The sequence below is a fragment of the Struthio camelus genome, chromosome Z (genome assembly GCF_040807025.1).
Source record: "Struthio camelus isolate bStrCam1 chromosome Z, bStrCam1.hap1, whole genome shotgun sequence".
Lineage (NCBI taxonomy): Eukaryota > Metazoa > Chordata > Aves > Struthioniformes > Struthionidae > Struthio > Struthio camelus.
The window spans coordinates 1,394,610-1,416,178 of NC_090982.1; positions in this window are offsets into that span (position 1 = coordinate 1,394,610).

Here is a 21,569-nt window from a genome sequence, read left to right on the forward strand (position 1 = left end):
CTGATGGAGCAGAGACCTCTCCTTCGGAAAGAGTAAAGCAGAAGGGTGGCCGTGCAGAAAACCAGGCCTCCGTCAGTGCTGTCCTACACCAGTGACAGGACCTCCTGGGGGCCATTGAAGGAGCACTAGGAGATGCCCTGCTGATAAATCCCCATGAGGGAGGATACCTGCCTGTTCCACAGGACGCGCCTGCCTCCCAATCCCTAAGAGACCACAGGTCCTGCATGCACAAGAAAGCAGCTCCATAATACTGGAGGGAAAGGAGGGGAAATAAACAGCTTTAAGTTGTGGAGTTCCCTGCCCAGACAGTCTGCTGGTATACATTAGCAAGAAGTTTCCATTGGTCTGTCCTTCACCCATAAAGCAAGAAGCATATCAAGTAGTCAAGAGCAGCTTCCTCCTTTTAACAAGCTTCACCTCACTGGCCTTTATGCTCTCCCTTCTCTTCATTATAAGTTCTGCATTTCAGCTTGGGCACCTGGAACTGGATGCGATTTACATGCGTGTTATCCTCACAGCCAGGTACTGATGCAAGCAGCACAGCAGCCCTGGAGCTCTGTACAAAGCTAATCCCTCTACAGCCTGCAGGCAATTGTTGGGATGCTGCAGGATGAAGCATTAATTATCCTATTTCTATGGGCTAGAGCTCTGAGGCAAGACAGCCCTTCTAGGCATATGAAACAGCAATTTAGGATGCCGAAAGGGTCCAGACCAACAGCTTACTCCAAGAGAGTGATGTATGTCTTTGTCAGGCTGAGTCCATCAAAATATTCATATTTATCACTGAAGTTGCTAGGGACTCAGCTGCAGTAAACACCAAGCAAAGATAAAAAATGAGTCTAGTATTGGCATTTTCAGTGCTTTAGGGCTGACTTCAGACTCTCCCATGGCAATTGGAGCAGCCCCAAGGCTTTCCGCTGGCTTGCTGGGAGAGCAGAAAAAGTCCTCAGAAGCATGAAAATGTCCAATATGGCCCATGTTAGCAGCTACTGTGAAGAGTAACCAGGTTTATCAGCCCTCTTAATCTCAGGATAAATGTCTGCAGTAGAGTGTGACCTATTTCGGCAACTGAGGAAGAACAGAGGAAGCCACTGAACATGGATTAGGGCCCAAAATGATCTTTAGATGGGAATAAGAGGCTGGACAACTCTACACTACCACTCCAGACACTCTGCAGACTATGATCTGGGGATTACGAGGCTGCTGGAGAAAGGTGAACGTTGTAAGGAAGTGGATCTGCTGATGGGAAGAGGTGCGGGATAAAACCCTCTGCATTAGCAGGCCTTAACAACAAGAGCAAGGCATCAGAACTTGTTTGGAGCACAGGCTCTCAAAAAAGATGTAGCTCATTTGGTGAAAACCCATAAAAAGGTATCAAGCACAGTCCAATACGTCAGGAAAAGAGGAGACTAAAGAGGAGACTAAAGGGAGCAAGTAAAACAGACTGCAAGCTTGGCATAGAGGAACGGAATAACACTGTTTCTCTGCAGAGAGCTCAAGAAAACCTGCACTATGCCAGAAAAGATTCATACTACACAGGAGAAAAGCCTTTTCTAGCAGTGAGGATAGTCAAAGGCCAGAACAGTCTTCTTGCGGAGGATGCAGATACACCATCGTCACAAGTTTTCCCAAATGGGCTAGTCACACCTCTGTCATGGCTGGTTTACGTGCAGTAGGTCCTGCTCTGGGGCCGCAGGCGGTAAAGCCCTGCACATGGGGCAGAACCTGCACTGATGGAAGTGGTGTAGGAACCAGCTGCAGGCTCCTCTGGGGTTGCTCTGGGCTAATGCACCTTGGCTCTTTTGTTGTCCTGACTTCTCAGACTGCTTCTTACCCCTAAACAGCTCCTGACCTGTGTTCCATACAGAAAATATTGTAAGCAGACAAAAAGCAGCAAAAATAAGATACCTCTTATACAGAGATCTCCTTATAAATCCATGCCTAAAGATACTGCTACACAAAGGAGAGTTTGAAGACTGTAAGATGATAAAAACAGCCCTAGTCATTCTGTATCACAAAGCCTCTGAACTATAGGGTTTTACCAGTGGAGTTATCCTCACAGGACGAATCTTTTTGTGCTTTTCAGTCCATACCTCAGTACAAATAAGATGTGTCAACCATCTTCTGCGTTCTTTCAATTGCTGGAGTAGAGTGCTTAGGCTTTTTTTACACGAAGGCTCAAGATGAAACAATAACCCTTAACATTCCTCTTCCCTTCCAGCCAGGAGAAAGCTGATGCTTTGGGAGCCAGCTTACACTGGAGACCCACATAGCTCAGCTCCTTTGGCAAACCAGTGGGACCTTGCAGGCAGAACTGATCTCCCATCTAAGCCCTTGGTCTGATGAGCACACCCAGCGATGTCAGTCATAGGAACAGCAAAACCATCTGTCTCCACTCAGTTGCCCTCTCTGCTCTGAAATACACTCTTAAATATTTACCTGAAACAAATATTTACATGAGCAGCAAGCTCATGTAAGTAGGTTGCTTATTAACTTTTCAAAACAGTCTTGTCTGTCAGAAAAGAAAGGATTGGCGGAGAGGAACCTCCTGAAGTTCAACAAAGGCAAGTGCAGGGTCCTGCACCTAGGGAGAAATAATCCCATGCACCAGGACAGGCTGGGGGTTGACCTGCTGGAAAGTAGCTCTGCCGAGAAGGACCTGGGAGTGCTGGTGGACAACAAGTTGACCATGAGGCAGCAGTGTGCCCTTGTGGCCAAGAAGGCCAATGGTCTCCCGGGGTGCATTAGGCAGAGTGTTGCCAGCAGGTGGAGGGAGGTGATCCTGCCCCTCTGCTCAGCCCTGGGGAGGCCTCACCTGGAGCGCTGTGTCCAATTGTGGGCTCCCCAGTCCAAGAGAGATATGGCGCTACTGGGGAGAGTCCAGCGGAGGGCTACCAAGATGATTAGAGGGCTCGAGCACCTCTCCTATGAAGAAAGACTGCGAGAGCTGGGCCTGTTCAGCCTGGAGAAGAGAAGACTGAGAGAGGCGATCTCATTAATGTCTACAAGTATCTGAAGGGAGGGTTTCAAGAGGATGGGGTCAGTCTCTTCTCCGTGGTGCCCAGCAACAGGACAAGAGGCAACGGGCATAAACTGAACCACAGGAAGTTCCACCTAAACCTGAGAAAAAACTTCTTGACTGTGAGGGTGACAGAGCATTGGAACAGGTTGCCCAGAGAGGTAGTGGAGTCTCCTTCGCTGGAGATATTCAAAACCCTCCTGGATGTGATCCTGGGCAATATGTTTTAGGTGACCCTGCTTGAGCAGGGAGGTTGGACTAGATGATCTCCAGAGGTCCCCTCCAACCTAAACGATTCTGTGATTCTGTGATTCTGTGACTGGCCTCTAGAGATATTCAAATGCTGTTATGAGTAACTAACTCTCTTCATTGTCATTTTCTTATCTGATGAGCATCCAATAACGTTTTTCAGTCTCACTTTGATTTTTCAGTATTTTTACATTAAAAACATTAATTATTATTAACATCATATTCCCACAGTTTCAAAATTTTATCTTGGTCTGGATTACTTTTCTCACTTTCATAGCAACGTGCTACAGCCTACTAAGCAAGGAAAGCTGCACTGGAACAAGTAACTTGGATATATGACACTATCAGACTGCCGAACAGCTTCCAGCATGGATGATGCAATATTGGCAAAGGTGGTTACTCTCATATAATAAAATCACTCTTGAAATTAACTAAACTGAACTTATAAAAGTTTCACTTAATTCTGCAGCAGTGACTCCATGTTCAACTTATCAACAAGTCAAATTACCTATTCACATACGGACTTAACCCAGCTGTAGGCCAAGGTGTTTTAACCTGTCTGTTAATGCGTAAATTAAGAAAGATAACAGAAGGAACTTTCTAATCAAAATTAGGATACTGATCTAAACCCAGCATCTCCCTCTGTATTCACATGGCAAGGGAATCAAACTTATGTAAAAGTGCAGATTAGATAGAAAAGGTGTTAGTCTTCACAATGTATAAGATATGTACTCCAAGATGGGAAATATATTTCACTTTTACTTGTAATTTTTATTTCAATTAATTGATTACAATTATGATATCTACTATTTCAATTTTAATGAAAATGTATTTTTCCAAGTCATTGCATTTTTAAGACTATTTAAACTAGCATAAAATTTCTGACTTTTCTCTCTTACTCAGGGTATTTTTTTAATGTTGGCACTATTTATGAAATTGAAAGTGGCCATCATAGGTTGTGTCAGTGAACATTTAAGAGAAATCAGCTACTTACACAATAATAAGTCCAACAGCATAGTCAGTCTGTGGCAGGCAGCACAAAAAAGGACGAATCTGTATCAAGGATGTTCCTCAACTAGCATTTTTTAAATTCTTTTTGAACTTATAAATGCATTTAATTTAAAATTTGTGTTTGTTTGTAAATGGAAATGTCAGCCCTGAATCTCATTTTTTCACAAAAATAAAAACATTGAAAATCTGAAAAAAAAAAAATCTCTTTTTCACCACTTTTCCTCTCTTACAGGAAAAGGATAAAAGCACAGAGACATAAGAACCACTCAGAAAAAGTGCTCAAAGCAGAATACACCGAAAGGTGCCAGGGCAAAGCAACAAGCATTTTTATTATGTTCCTCAGAACTGTGCATGTTCTGGCCAGGAAGCATTCACAAAAAACCTTTGACCTATGATACAGCTAGTGTCATACGCTAGGTTCAAACGCTCTGGTCCTGCAGAGCTGTTTGAAGGCTCTCTCAGCTCTAAAGTCCATGACAGCTGGAGCAGGCTAGCAGTCTTCAGAGTTGACATAGGTGTGAGGACATGGAACAGCTCCATAGGAAAGTAAGCAGTCCTACAGCAGCTCACCACCACTTTGAGGAGGAACTGTGGTCCAGAAGAGGAAGGCAGCAAGACCCAAGACTGAAATGAGCATAAGGAGAAGGCTCTTCCTCTGGTTGAGCTGGTAGTACTTCTTACCAAAAGATACAGATGTTTGAAGTTTACCTGCTTAAAGTTTCAACTGGGAATAGACTGGAGAAGCACTTGGGAGAGAAGTTATTGAACAGGCAGAAACAATGCCTGGCTGAGAAAATCACCTAATCTGAAAGCTGCTGGAGGCTGGCAAGTTCTCAGGGAAACTACCATATCTGTTTACCCTGTTCTCATTCTTCTCCAGGCGATTTTATAGCCTCTGTGGGCTTTTTTTGTTGTCACTGTTTTTTAAACTTCAGAAATACTTCCTATTTGTCAACAGAACTGTCACAAACTGCTCCCATCGACCACATGTGCAAGGCTGAAGCCTCGGCACCTTGTTATGAAGCAGGGAGATTTCCAATGCACACACTACTGCTTGGAAAGGCTGAACTAAAGAAGACCTATACTGTCATTCCCAAGGCTTGAACAGGGGAGAGCTGGCAGATTCACACACTGTAGTTCAAGGGCAGCCCTTCGTATCAAAGGAAGGTGGAAAAGCAAGGCTAGCATTCAGGGCATCCTGGGAATATGCTGAGCAGCAGATAAGACCAAGACAACTCAGTACAGAGCTGCCAGTTAAGGGGGCTTAGCTAGGAACACACTATGGCAGAAAACAAAAAGCCTGATGGTGGCGTGCAGAACTGCACAGCAGAGAGGTTTGTTCCCTTTAGAAGCTTGGCATCCCCGTCTGTCCTGCAACCAAGGGTGTTCAGCAGCTGCCAATCAGACAACTCCCAAATCTAAGAGAGCTGCATCTCCCTCTGCACATGGTCAATATAATGTGTTCCTCTAAACACACAGAGGGTATGTTTTAAAAGTTGCTGGAGAAATGCAGGGCATTTAGCTGAGACATTAAATAATTTGGAAACATAGCACTGCATATGCGGTGACTGTCACAAAACAGCCCAGCCAGGCCAGTTCTATACAGTTAAACTGCTAAAGCTGCTGGCACCACACAGCTAAGCTGTACCATCCCATATTTCCTCTGCACTGAAGACTCTTCCAGCTCAGAACATCCTGTTTCTGTTTCCAGTCTTTGCTCTCCAGGTAAGTGAATGGTTAAAGTTCATTCCTAAGGACTTGTGAATCTCCTGTATATAACATTTGTCACTACTTTTTCTTCTGTGAATATAGCCAGAAAACTACTGAGCCCAGCAAGCTCCTTTGAGTATTTTAGAGACAGATATTTCTCACTTTTCTCTAGGCTTCCCAGTTATTCATATTTACTATTTTTGAAGCCCAGGTCTTCCATTACAATGCAATCTTCTCCTGAGAGGGTCCAGCACTGACTGTCTGCAAGTGACAAAATGAGTTGGGGAAGCAAAAAGAGCCAGCAGAAGCTTTGCAGTCAACAGAGAATGACCCTGGAAGACAATTGCTCATAAGCAGCTCAAGTAGCTGAAGAAAAAAATGCAGAATATTTCTGGAGCCTAGATCTGTCAATGAGTGCAGAAACCGCCAGGTGCAGGGGAAAGCTGTTGCAGTTCTGCACAACAGATCTAACCTAGCTCCAGATTCCCAGCTAATCAACCTGCAGAAGACGGGGTTTTAACCCTGACAAGGCTAAAAGGCAAAAGTTGAGTGCTAAAGAAGACAGACCAAACTGTCAGAAAATCAGCATATTTAAGGCACCTGAAAAGAGCTATTCCAGAATAGTAGTACGCAAAATCACTCATCCTCTCTGTAGAACACTATCGGCATATCCTGCTGATTTACGCCTATAGCTCCATGGAAAAAAAGGCAAGTGCTGAAGCTGTGAATGTAACCGTGTGATTCTGGTTTGCATTTCAGTAGATGTCTAAAGCCTTCTTTACAGGGCTCGGTGTTGTGCAGAGGAGGAGATGCTCTTGCCCAAAAGTGGTGACCTTTTAAAGGAATAAAACACAAAACGGAGGCAGAGAGAGGAGCACACAGGAAAAATATGCCATTACTGGACAGAAGGGCACATTCGTGAAACACTGATAAAAGCCATCACACTGCTGGATCAATGTTTGAACAAACCACACATTTTGCTGTTAAATTCAGGGGGAAAAGAGCAACCTACAAAATCTGCATGTGATATGAAGGACTTCACTGTGGTTGTAGCTGATTTACCATGATCATTAAAAGTCTAAATTCTGGGGCTCAGGAGACGCAGGCTCAGGTCACTGCTCTGCTACAGGTGCCAGTGTGTGACGCAGAAAGTCTGCTCACTCCTTCTAGCTCCTTCATCTGCAGCACCGAAAGAACACCTCTCCCCTCCTTCGCAAAGGCAATACGAGCAAAAATACTCTGTGGATCTCTATAGACAGCTGCAGTAATGCAAGGAAACTAAAGCAGGAGGAGAATGAAGCAGCAGTTACTTGTTCTTACATTGTGTTCCCATCCACTTTTTTTTCCTTTTTTTCTTTTTCCGAGGCTAGGATTGTGGATAACTCTCCAAGGACATAGACTTCAGACTGGTATTTCTAATGCAGCTTTATCAGCAGCTGACACACAAAACCATAGATTCAGTACAGGTTTTACTCTATAGCATTCTTCTCAGGCTATATTTTATTCAACAGCCATGCATTACTGGCCTGGTAGGGGTCAGATGAAGGAAGCGGTACTTGTGTTAAACACCCAGACCAGTCACTTATTAGCTATCGTGATGGAATTCCGGTAAAAAACACCTAAATAACTTTTTAACTAAAGATATTTAGAAGCTTACCACTAGTTAAAGCACAAGCACACACACCAGTGATGTCAGTTACTGAATAGAGCTTGAAGCCCAGTTAAAAAAAGTCACTGATGGAAAAAGCACTAGTTGATCAAGGGCAAAAAAGCAGACGTGTCTTCTGCAGAGCTAATCATTCACAGATGCAGGAAGATGGCACAGGTCTGACAGCACTGGAGAATATGGGAATGTCTGAGCAGGAAAACTCCCTGTTTGTGTTTGTTCCTTTTTTTTTTTTCATGGAAATAGGAATTGTATTCAAAAAATTAAAGGCACATGGATTAGACCCTGGCTCTTTCCACTAATTTCTGTGCAATCTGCAAGGGCTCTGTCACCAGCTGCTAGCTTAGGCCAAAGCAGAAATCTCACCTGGACTTCTGGCAGCAGGATAACCTCTTTCTCCCACAGGCTCACCAAGCATCCTCATACAGCTTGCCTATTTTCTGCAGACTTTCTATGAGTCATTTCTCACTCAGTTCTTGGTAGGCTCCCTGTTGGCCAGGGAGATTGTGTAGGCTACCTAAGGTTTATTGTTTATGCTTGAAAAATATCTGTGCAGCAACACTGCTCTGCAGAGCTTTGTACTTTCAGATAACGCAGGAATTCTCCTTATGACATTTCTTTGAATAAACAAATGCTGAATCATGGAAAAATAATCATGAAGGTTTTCCTTGACAAAAAAAATGAAAAGTCTCCACGAACTACAGGCATCCTTCCCTTCAATTTCTCTCTCTTTGGAGAAGGACAATAGTATGCTTGCCAACCTTTGGGAAATATATGATTTCCAGTTGTACTGTTATTGGTAGTTTATTTCTGAGACATCTGCAGTCCCAGTTAACATTAACTCATAGAACTGCTAGGTAGGCAAAACTACAAGGCCCTCGCAATCAGTTGATTATAACCTAAATTTATACTGTTAGCAGCATGTCATCTAGTTTACATCTAAACTGCAATGGGAACCAGCAAGTATCAATGACCATGCATTTGCTATCTATCTTACTCCATCTGCTGGGACATGCAGCTCTCTGCAGAAGCAAAGCAGAGGACGCAAAATTTAGACATACTTATGACATCACTGAACACTCGGCCACCTTTAAGCGAAGCCAAACAAGAAATCCTGTAGCCCTCATGAAGCTGTCAGACAGCAGATCAGTGCTGCAGCTGCCAAATGCCTCCACAATCCAGATGGGAAGCAAAGCCAGTCTTTTTGTAAGCACAAGGAAATGAGGCTGCAAGAGAGCAAGTGAGGTGAACAGATCTTAAGAAAAACAAGGCGAATGCTAACACTTGGGAAACTGCCAGAAACAGGTGGTAAACATTCAGTTTTGGCCTCTACTTGGAGAGTAACACTCACACAGCAACACACACATCCATCGGTACAGCATGGGAACACGGAATGCACTTTTCCACCACTCTTCAGATACCCAGCATCTTACAACGGGACCCAGGATCCTGTCTGAGACTGGGCTTTGTGTGGCAGAAGCTGTATTGGCACATACAGAGCTTGTCAGCTCTCTTCTCGCGACACTCCTCCTGCCCCTTCCCAGTCAAGGCAGCCACTATGCAAGAATAGTATAAGAGCTAACTGCTCCCCTGAGCTTGTGCAAGGTGCTGGTGTTGCAGGACATCCGGGGGTGTAGCTGAGGATATGTTTTGATATATCCTGTAATATAAAACAGATCCTGCTGTGAAGGGCTTTCAGTCTAAAATGTCAGAAGACGTGGAAGAAAGGAAGGTCACTGTCCTTATTTAGCAGACAGATAGCTGACCTTGGAGTCATACCTTCTGAATTCCGGAGTATAGAGATTCTGCACACACGCGCCTCACCAGGGCATCTGAAAGGCTGCCAAGAAAGCAGAAGGTATTATGACTCATAGTTGCCATTAATGCTGGAAATAGGGCACATCTTTGCACGCATCTTGCTAAATTGCTCTGCTCACAAGCTTGCCGTGTAACAACGCAAATAACAACATCTAGCACCACCATCAGGCTAGTGTGCCTTCTCCCTCCAAATTCACATCCAGGGGGGTGCCAAGTTCTGACAGAGCCTGTGCTTGTTTTTTCTTGTACCATTGCAAATACAGAAGCCATTCCAATACCACGCTCACACCAGGCCACAAGTCCTCTCAGACAGAGTACTAGAACTTTTCAGAAATATGGCATTACCTTTCAGATTCTGCTGTTTCATCCCATCTCATTCTAATCTACAGGAATTCTCTTTAGGGATCTGAAAAATCCTGATATTGTGTGGAAACAAACAAAGCAGACGTACAAACACATTCACAAACCGAAAGGTCAAGTTTTAGGCAATGTGTTCGACTGGTAGAGAATATAATCAGAAAATCACTGTTGAACAAGCCGCTTCCTAAATCTATCGAGTTATTATTCTCCTAAAGACTGCAGAGGAGTCTGCATGATTCAAAGGTGTTAAGGTATTTTGATGATATTTGCTAAATTATGAAATCTACAGAAAACAATCTAAATTCATGTCAAAGCAGCTTACCTGTAAAATCGCCCACACCCTGCCAAATATTCCACATAATTTCACAGACAGGCTTATTAGGCACTTTACAGCCATTTCCCTTATCTCAGAGATGGAAGAGGTCAAGGAAGGTTCATTTATTTTCTGTTTACAGAAACTTGTCCTCAGAACATCATGGAAATGAGTGACCCAGGAGAGAGAGATGGAAAAGTATTATCAAAATACTGCTTGCATAGTGATACAAGTAGGACAAAAATTGTCAGGCAACAGCTGCCATCTCAGTTTATGGCATACCCGGTGCTGGTTAGCAGAAGTAAGTTATCAAATAATTCCTCATCTGAAATTGCCCACTTTTTGTACCCCTTTACAAAAATCCACTATCAGCCACTTCTAAGAAAGAAGAATAACCCAAAAAAACAGGCCATTGGAATGATCTGCATTTGGGACTCTGTCATCCCTGCATTTGATGGAAAGGATAAGCAGGATTCTCCTTCTGTCGTAATGATTTGAGGCGCTTCAAGCCAAGCCTGGGATGTGGCACCAAACTGAAGTATAAGGAGACACAAATCAGCAACTTGGAAAGAGATGGGGACAACACAGGTTGGAATGCATTCCTTGCCTGGAAAAGTGGCTTGAACAGAAAAGTGTTTGATTTTTGCCATTGTGACAGAATCCAGAAAAAAATCACCTGCCCTGGTTTACTCCGGCCAGACACAGGCCAGCCCTGAGGAAGAGAGGAAGACCCTTCTTCCACAGGATCTTCCAGACTGCAGGAACTGAGCATCCTCAGAGAGCAGGCAAATATTCTTTGAGCATGAATGTTATAGCCCAGGTTCCTGACCCTGTGTGCCCACTTTGCTCTGAGCACTTCAACAGGACAGAAGACATAAATCAGCCAGGTAGTACACTACCGAGCACTGCAAGACAGCAAATATTATAAAAGAGGTTCTATCCATTACATTTCAAGTCATATGTCAAATATTTTAGCCATTGCACTAAGCAGACTGCAAGACGCCACAACCTCTGTAATGAAATATTTTTGTGTTACATGAAGCCTCCCACAACCAAAACAACAAATTCCACACTAGAAGCAGTTACTTTCAGCAGTAGCAATGGCACTGCTGCAGCTACAGTAACTCATCACAGCATAGTCCAGACTCCCTGAGAGAGAACAGCACAGACTCCACAGTCTGTGCTGTCTTCATATGCCCCAGGCAAGCTTGGCTCTACCTGCAAAGTCCCAGTGATAAATTACTCCCTCACTCACAGATCAAACGGATCAACCAGGCACTGCAGACCACCAGCCCTTTTTGATGAGGGACAGCTAATGCGCAGGAGTGTTGGTATCCCCTTCTAGGGCTAGCAGAGCTAGATACAGATGGCACGCATAAGAAAAACGCAGATCAGAGACAAATAAATGTATAACTATAAGAAAAGACTTCCTTACTCTCACGGTGGTTGAACAATGGAAGAGGTTGCCCAGAAAGGTTGTAGAGTCTCCACTCTTGAAGATATTCAGACCCTAAATGGATATGGCCCTGAGCAACCTGCTCTAGTTGATCCTGCTTTGAGCAGCGGTATTGGACTGGGTGATCTGCAGAAGTCCCTGCCAACCTCAGCCATTCTGGGATTCTGTGAAACAAGCATGTCTCAATGTCATAAGCCAATGTGGAGAGGGTACTATGTATCAGGTGCGGGCTGCACCATCATGCAGATTCCAGGCAGCCCTGCAACCATTACAGAGCCATGCAGATGCTAAATTGCACAAGGGACCTGTGTGGATTTCATAGCAGCTCAAGATCAAGGAGGGCACAAGTGTGAATTAAAGCTGCACAGAGGTGTCCATTGTGCCCTAAACCCCAGGAGGTGATTTCAGACCTCCCACGAGAATCTCCGCTGCACGCACTTTTCTAAAATCCTGGATTTAAGCCTAGCTTAAAAATGCTTTCAGATAAAATTTCCTGATATCACAGACGCTGGTTTCAGATCTTTCTGACTATCCTGAACCAGACCTTTACCTAGATATCTTGAAGAACAACCAAGCAAACATACTCTTCCATTGGAAGGTTCTCTAGGACACTCCAGCTAGAATCATTCTGCTAGCAAGCACTGAAGTACTGCATCTCTCCTGAACTCTGTGACTGATCCATTTTGCATTCAGTACCTGTAATCTGTGTGCTCTTACCACAGCACTAAAAGGATTTCCCTGGCTTTTCGTTCATGTAATTCTATGCCCAGAAGCAATTCAATTCCTCCCTGGTGCTGTGCAAGATGACTCACTCTCGTCTTTTAAGAATTCCATTACCAGCAAGTGGTGACTCATCACAAGCAGATTAGCAATGATGAGCTTTTGTGCTTCTGGCCGCTTCTCAGGGCTCATCTTCTGAATACCTGAAATCTTGCACGCTTACAGGGCATGGGGATTTGGAGCAGAGTGTTTGCACGTATGGAGCTGTTTGCTTTCACTTGCCAGTAAGCATAGGCACTTGCACTCATTATGTGGCTACCCAGCTCCTAACAAACACGCCTGAGCTAATCATTTCTAAGGGTGGAGAGGAACATCTGGCAGATAGCTGAGTGGGGCTAGAGGTTAATGCCCACCCATCCATCCATCTGTTCTACCCTCGCCACAGTTTGGACCCTACCACTCCTGTTAAATCTGCCAGCTGAGATATTTATATGGCTTCAGCCAAAATATGCCGGGTGAACTTAAACATTTTAAAACAGTATGCTTCCTCATGTGATCTGGCCCAAAAGCAGCAGAAAAGTAATCTCTTTCTGCAGCATAGCTTTCCTGTAAATGTGCTATACTGGTAATCTTGGAAGGAATATTGTTATTCCCGAAGATTTTCTCAGGATTTTTTAATCTCACTTGTCAAGAATAACTTCAGTGTTTGCTTTGTAAATCCTCAGGTTATTAGTATAGGATGTTTCATGCCACGCTACTAGAACAAATGTAGCATTAGCCATTTGGATGTAACTTCCTTCATGCAGGGTTGACATGAGGGAAAAAAGAGGACAAAGCCTGTGAGTGCTACTTCTTACAGCTGCTACACCTTCTCTACAGCAAAGCTGAGCACTGCCCATCCCGTTTACACACCCACTGAAAGAAAATTGGGCTTTTTATGAGACACAACACTTCAGCTCCAAACCTTTTGTTTCATGCCATAGCAATAAATCTGCTAAACAGACAGTTTTCAGAGGCTAAAGAGAGGTACTTTGGTGACCATCTGCCTTTTGCACATGCGTATTGGTTTCCCGAAGCAGGTCATTGCTGTTTGAGTAGCAGAGCACTTTGAACCACGCTCAGGATTTCAGTAATTGCTGACACACAGTGCTGAAGTGATGCAGTTGAACTGACCTGTACCTTTATCATTAATAGCATAACAACAAGGCACACAGAGCTAGGGAAAAAATAGGGGTTTTGTTTCCACAAGTAAAATGATTTTGGACTACTGGAAGATGTCTAACCTCATTTTTTAGGTTAATTAGCTCATATTATGCATACACTGTAACCAGAGGCAAGCAGGTAATTCTGGAACAGAATTGACGAGTTAAGATAGGATATGTGACCTTCCTAACGCCCTCTGGATTCAAATGTGAGGTCCTGAGGTCTTATTCATTTCTCAGCAGTGAGGACTCCTGGACCAACCCTACTAGCAACATTGAATAGCTAATCGCATCAAGATGAGATAAAAAAGTCAATCCTCTCTTTCTTAAAGAGAAACAGATTGAAATGAAAATAAGACAATTTCTAAGCAGCCATATGTGATGTGACTTTAGTCCCAGCTGCATTTCTAGATGAAAATCCGTTTTCAAGACAAAAGGGCAAAGGGAAGGGGATTTTTACTGCATTCTTATTATTTAAATGCAAAAGGCCCCTATGCTACAGTTTTTCACCATTTTGGCAAACTACTTTGGACTCCTGTTCAAAAGTGCTTTGGTTATTATATTAAGATGATGAGAAAATAAATTAGAATCTCTCTTTACTTTCATCTTTTGGCTGAAGTTTCCTGCCATTATGGTAGTTTATCTTTGCCCGTAGAGTAAGCAATGTTGTTAACGGTTATTTGTCTGTTTTATTCACAGTGCTCAAACAGAACATAAGTTATATACTAACTCCCAGCACCAATTTTTTTCTCCTCCAAAGGCAAGAGAACACCAATAGGACATCTCTGTAATCCTCTGAGGCTCAATCACCCCCGAGGACAGTGCTCAGCCAGTACTAACAGGACAGCACCTAGACACTAGGAGATAAGCTGAAACTGGAAAACAGAAATTTTTCTTTGGGAAGATTTTTTTCTTCTTTGCATATATTAAAATGTAAATCATTAAGACTTCAGTCTCCTCCTCAGGATTAAAATTACTTGGTAATTTTAGAGCTGTAACTAAACAGCCACATCTTTGTTCCTTCTCATTCAGTGCTACTACAATTCTTACTGCTCTCTCTGGTGGAAATTTTCATTTTAGAACAAAGCTGCCACTGTATTAGGCACAGAACTAGAGGACATACCCTGCCACCAAAACCTTACAGTAAGAAGAAACAAAGTAGCTTGAAATGGTGCCAAGCAAGTTACGCAGGGCATAATGTAAATCACTATGATAGATGACTTACAAAGCATCAGCAGCGTAATGCAGAAATCAAGTTTTGTGGGCGTCTTGGCAAAGCTGAACATTCAAGAGCGGTGTACAGAGGACAAATGAGATAGATAGATAGCTTTGAAGATGCTCACAAGGAATCCTTTATCCATCCTAGCACATGACCGGCTAGTAGAAAGCCCACCAGTGGCTGGACTGAAAAATCTATGCAGGCTGGTATTGCTGATGAAACAGAGGCTAAGTTGACCTCTTAATATTTAATAAAGAGGAATATGCCTTGGTAGGCCTTGAAGAGGTTGTAGGTAGCCCACGTTTACACTAGAGAGAAGGGAGGCTCAGTCCAGGTGCTGAAGTCGGTACAAGTGTATGCTTTTATACATGCTCAGCCTGATTCACTCATTCATACCCTGGGCCTAACAAATAACAACTGCTAGGCAATTAGAGACCTCTTACTGGTTCACAACACTCCACTGTCCAGAAGGCTACAATGGGAGTCTGGGCTTGTTTCTGCCAGGCAGTAGGATGTAATAATACCTTTCTAGCAAGATCATGAAAACTTTATCATGGTCTTTCCTGAGACAAATAGCTCCTGCTGTCGAGGACTTCAGGTATTATACTTGTCATTCCCCAGCAGCACTTGCTATTTTAAAAGAAACTGAACATGTTACCATATGTAATTAGTATTCCTTGGTGTTTGGTGTCTTCAGTTTTCTTGAATTTATTAAGAGAAAATGATGACCCAACTGTGTAGTTCTACAGATCACTTGTGCCTTTCAAATTGCCAGTCTTAGACAATATGACTTTCTTTTCGTTAGTAAATGCAAGCTAATAATTGAAAAATTTGTACCTGGGGGATTTTTTTAGTTGCCAGCATTATTTCCAACTTTACTTTCTGTTCTTCGTACATATCTTCTGCTTTTTTCATTGGATTTTCCTGTCTTGCTTCCTTTTCTAACGACACTTTGCAAAAAAATTCTGCTGTACGGTCAGAGCATTTCTTGAGATTATTAATTATGATTTATTTCCTTTTGTCATAGATCACTGGATGTTGTTATGATAATGCAGAACTTTCTGTAATTCTCAATGTTTTCTCACTCCTGGCCATTTGCACAATAAAGGAATCACATTTCATTTAAGCTCTAGCAAATTGCATGGCAATTTTCATTAAAATACACTTATATTTCTACCTCTTATTCCAGAAATGTTGTATTCTTACAGTCAAACGTGGCACATCAATGCTTATGCCATATTAATTAACTTCAGCAATTTTGCTGCAGAGCAGGAGGCTGAATAGCCAAAGGAAGGAACTAATTTAATTACTATAACTCAAACTGATTCAGGTGTGCTTGCAGTGAAACCAGTTTAAATTTAACAGTGAAAATCATTCTGCATTGATGGCTGTTTATCCAAAAGAATCAGAAATGGGGGGCAATTTGTTCAGGATCACAAAAGGATGTTTCCTCCCTAGTAAAGGGTAGAAATTAAAAAAAGGCTGAAAAGACCGGACCATGGTCAGCCTGCTAATGTAAGTACAGTCTGCTAAGAGGATACGGTATTAAGATAGGTGATAGAACACATCATGGAATACCACCAACACAACAACGCGGCTTTGGCTCCAGGGAACAATGCAAAGATCGTGATGGAGTGACATTTAACAGCTTGCTCTGACACGAAGCACTCTGGAAACGCAGCTCATGGTCACACAAAGTGAACATCCAGGGAAGGCGGACGCGTCTGAGCATCCGAGCATGTCCAGCTTGTGATACCAGCTGGACAGTGCTGCCAGGAACCAGCAGCTACATCTGCTCTGCAGCTTTCAGGGCCTGGAGGGCCAGCAGCCCTTGATGTTCCTGACCACCCCCCAAGTCCAGAACCATTGATTCCTGTCCTGCGACATTGTAGGGCCCTGCCCTGCTGGCACGGGAAGCCCCTGCTGTCTCCCACTCCCAGGATTCCTAGCCTTCGTGGTGCCCTGATAGTATATTTTGGGGCTCTCTTTTCACTGTTACTCTACTGTGATAGAGGGTGGGTTGCAACAAGATGGGCACACCTGCTGAGGGGCTCTGCCCTGTGATCTAGCTCACACAACCACAACAGCAGCAGCGAGGACATCCCCAGAAAAGACAGTGAACCCCAGGAGGCAGCAGGGCAAATACCTCTTCTCCTGGTGGGACATGGATATCTCACCTGGAGTAAAGATGTCAACTGCAACCCTGCACCTGGACCCCAGTGAAGAGAGGCCCCACTTGGAGAGGAAAGAACCCTAACCGACTGCACTGCTATCTGAGGCAGACTTATCTAACCCTAACTGGAACATGGCAAAGTCTGCTTAGTTCTTTGAGACACCACACTCTAAAGACAGCAAATTTGCCTAGTTCTAATGAAGTGAGATCTTGTTTTACACAGCTCCTGGGTCTCCCATATCTCCTCCAGAGTAGCCTCTGCCTATGGTAAAGAAGGGCTGAACAAGCACCTCTCACGTTTCTTCCCAACCAGGAAACTCCAAGAGGGTGAGATGAAGAGCATGAGCAACAATTCCTGGAAACTGACAGGGAAAGAATGAAGGTCTTGGACAGGGTATGGAAATGAACTTAACAGCTGTGATCCTTGAGCTTAGTAAATACAGCAGTTCCTCATGCCCTTGCAAAGGGCTAAGCAGGAGGTGGGGGAATCCATGTTTTCTTCTCATACTACCTACAAGCTCCCTTCTTAGCAAAGCAGTTGTTCTCTCTGCATTCCTACTTCCATCCAAGGTCAGCAAACCCAAGGCTAAGCTGATCTGGGTGTAGGATAGAGAAAGAAGCCAAAGATTCTTGACACTGCATGGATCCTGGCTCAAAACTGAGCTACTTGCCAGACAAAGCAACTGGTGAGCTCTTCCAAGACCGTAGCCAGGACAGCAGAAATGATGTTTCTCTACACAGAGCTTGGGAAGAACTAATAAAGGAGAGAAGACACATTGCAGGGAATCTGAGTCATAATTCGGTTATCAAGAAAGCTGAGATCCCAAACACAAAAGGCAGAAGAGTGGAAGAATAAAACCCTTTTTTTGACAAGTCTGTAAGGCAAGTGAGACGCTACACTAAAGCTACCCAGTTATTCATCTACTTTCTGGAGAACAGATAGAGTATAAGGACAGGTGGAACGACACTGAAGCACTTACCAAACAGACAGGGAGAAGTGGTCACTAAGGCAAAGTAAGAAGAAGATGAAAGAATATGTTTTTACATATTCCAGATTTCTCATTTCACTTTCAGAGGAGATAATCACACTTCCTTACTGTGCAAGAGATGAATTTAAATTTAAATCTAGCCTGAACTGTTTTGCTTGCACTATGGAAAGAATTTACCAAGCAAAGATGGAGAAGCAAGAAGGTTTTACTGACTCCATCAGGGTTAAAGTATTACAAGGCAAGTCAAAAACTGAATTAATTTTAGAGAACAATTCTCCTTGGATGGGTGGGTTATCTAGAAAGCGTACAATGGGCACATGCCAACAGAACATCGTATTTGATTTTTCTTGATTTAATCATAAGTGTGAAAAATACCCAGATTAAAACTGCAGCATCATGAAAAGCAGAGGGAATGCAATTGCATAAGTTGAAAAAGCAGAAGCAGCCATTCTGCCAGTAAATATAAAGTATGCATCACTCTATATATAGTGAAATAGCCTAACCTTACGATCTTGGACTGAAATTTGAAAAAGAAAACAACCAGACGCTGTTGAGAGCTTTGCAGAAGAAAATGAAAAAAAAAAAAAAAAAAAAGAAATGGTATCTAACAGAGAAGCACAATCAAAAGAGGTGCTTAAAGTAGGATGAAAGCTATGAGTGTGGCAAAAGCACAAGAAAAGCAGAAATATTGACCAGTTTCCTGCTGCCACATGGGTGTCATTCTGACCAGAATTTTTATCACTGTTAGACCAAGAAGAAAGAAGACCAAGGGCAGTCAAGGTAGGAGAAGGACTGTATGACTTTCCAGCTTCCTCCCTGCCCTGTTTTTTTTTTCCATACTCAGCTCAGATGGAGTTCAGGAGGGGTCTTCCAAGGAAAAGGCTTCAAAGGCAACCTTAGCACTCATGGAAACTATCAGCTGCGGCTTTAGGAGCCAGCCCATGGTTCTCCTCCTCTCTGACCTGTAGCAATCAGGATAGCACTGCTTAGGCACACCCTTTTTGTAATGGATCACTGGTACAGTGATTTTTTTTCCCTCATTCTTCAGTTTGTCTTTCAGGTACCACATATACCCCAACAATGAGGAGAAAGTGTGCTGAGCAGCAACATGCAGGTGGATAGGCAGAGTGGCAGGTACAGCTCTGCAGAGGACATTGGCATAGAGCTACATGCAGTCACTGTTCTTCGGAGGACTAATGGAAATATGCTTGGAGCTTGTTCACAGATGGTAGCTACCACCCCAGGCAGAAGCAGCAACAAGACGTTACTGCAGATGCCCCAGGAGCAGTGTCATGCCCAATAGCCTGTTGGACAGTAGCACAGCCAGCAGTGGAGGCAGATGAGAAGCAGGTTGTGGGCTGCATCAGCAGAGATGCAGTGGGTTGTCTTCTCTTTACAGACCATGCTGGAGGTTTGGTTTCCCAAAATCCTGTGGCACGCCTGCAGAGAGCCTGCAGGGAAGTCAGTCAGATTTGCTAAATAGGTAAACAGGCAAGCAACCAACTGAAAAAATAAAATGTGGCAACTTGCAAATCCCCTGTACCAGATCCCCACTGCTTCAGCCTGGCCTTACTGCAATAATATAACCCTGGTTTTGGGTGCAGAGGATAGCTCTTTTCCATCCACATGTGCCTAGTCTTGCCAGCATTGTTGCAGTCATCTCCTGGTGACGCACACAAACACACACAGACAGGAACACTGCAGCATTTACAAAAGCTTCTGTGAGTTTCTTTGCTGTGATAGAGCTCTACAGAGCAGCCAGGCTCCAGCTACAGACCCGATGCCGAGGGGGTACCCTGTGAATCAGTGTGCTGGGAAGTGCCCAGGAACAGCTGTTACTGACTGCAGTATTCCTCAGTCAGCGCAATGTACCAACAGGCAGGCACAAGGGAGGCAGGAGCAACAGCCCTGCTGGAAGCAGGATTAATCAGCAATGAAAAGAGGAGGAATCTAGTCCAGCGTTGCAGATCTTGCTTAAGTGCAAGATAGTTTGGCTTTGTAGAAGTTAGCTTCCTTTGGTGAGCCTCCCCGCTTGCAAAAACTGCAGAGCTCCAGGTTCATCTTAAGTTTTGGAGGCCTTATTTGTTTGTTTCTAAGAGAAACTGAAAAGACGCTTTTGTATTTCCACCGTCACTGCTTGGCTTTCTTGCTGGAAAGAAATTTATTGTTGAAATAGCCTCCTTCAGACTTGAATTTATCAAACTTCAGAGAGTAATTTCGGGATGTGCTGGCTCTCTAGCTGGCATTTTTGCAAAGAAAGAGATATTTGTGCTGAATCAGCAATGGGAGGGAGTCTGGGAGGGAGTCTGTGTGGGAATCACCAAGGAGGGTCACCTTGAAATCTGTCCTCTTTCTGATCAGTAGCTAAGTAAGCCATGGATGTAAGAGAACTGGGAAGCTACTAGAAAGTGAGGGAAGCCAGAGAGAGGATGTGTGCCTGTTGGTGCTGTTAATTATGAACATGAGCGAGTGCTCTGCAGAAACTACACTCAGCTCCTCCCCTCCACTCTGTGTGACACCAAACAAATTTGAAATGCTGCCCTCTTAAATAGCCTGGGAATAAAGTGCCCACTGAGAAATGAGGACACATTTAAGCCTATACACATTGACATTTAGGATCAGGCAGGCATGAAAAGATGTCAAAACATCATTTTTTTCTCCCGCCTCTGCAGCATGAGCTCCATGCAGAGTACTGAAGGATGCTACAGTTTAGAAGATACTTTAATTAAACAGAAGCCCCCACGAAACCCCCAATCTACTATCATGCAAATTAAAAGTGAAGATATTTCTTTTCCTTACTTTCATTCCCATTCTGAGAGGTGGGAGAGGTCTGTTTCAATTAACCGGACAAGACATTGAAGCTGCACTCTAACCGATGAAAGTAGCATAAAGCAGGCACAGAGAAAGGGTTAACGAAGAAGAAAACTGTTAAAGAGAAGCACTTTGCAGCAGGTGCTTCAGGAAGATGACACCATTCTCAGATGTGAAAATTGTTGCCGGGAGGCAGACTCTGCTGAACTTCGCCCGGCCCTCCATGGGCTGAGGACAGCTCGCTAGACTGTGCTCATGTTCTGGGGAGTGCTGCACATGTCTGATGCTTGGCTTTGTGCAAACAGCTGTCTGCATCCAGAGGAAAACAGCAAATAAATGCATGCCTGTCACCCAGGTGACCACATGGTATCTCTTGTCTGCACAGGGAAAGGGAAAAAGTGCAATAGAGTTTCAGGGACATTGGTGCACAGGAGTGGCTGTGGGCAACTGTGGACTCTGAGGGAGCCATGTTCACTCACCACCAGCTACCCGGGGACAAACAGGCAGGCGAGTCCTCCTGCTGCAGCAACTATAGGAGAACAGCTCCGGTCCTGTAGCCCAAGTACAGTAGAGAAGTCAGGTCTTCTCTTTTTCGCCTCTTGTTCTTCAGGCCACCACTGTCCTTTGCTGACTGCATTTCACTCCATCCATGGACTGTGCTAAGGTCCTGAAGTTAAAGGCATAAGCTGACCTCACTGCAATTCACTCCAGCCATCCCAGAAATGGCATGCTGGAGCCACCTGCTTTGCCTAACAGTGCAATCTAAAAACCTCTGCTTCCTCTTTCTTCCTCTGTTAGCACTGCAGAGAGGATCTCTGATCCTCTCACTGTACAGCTGGGGATCTTCTGACTC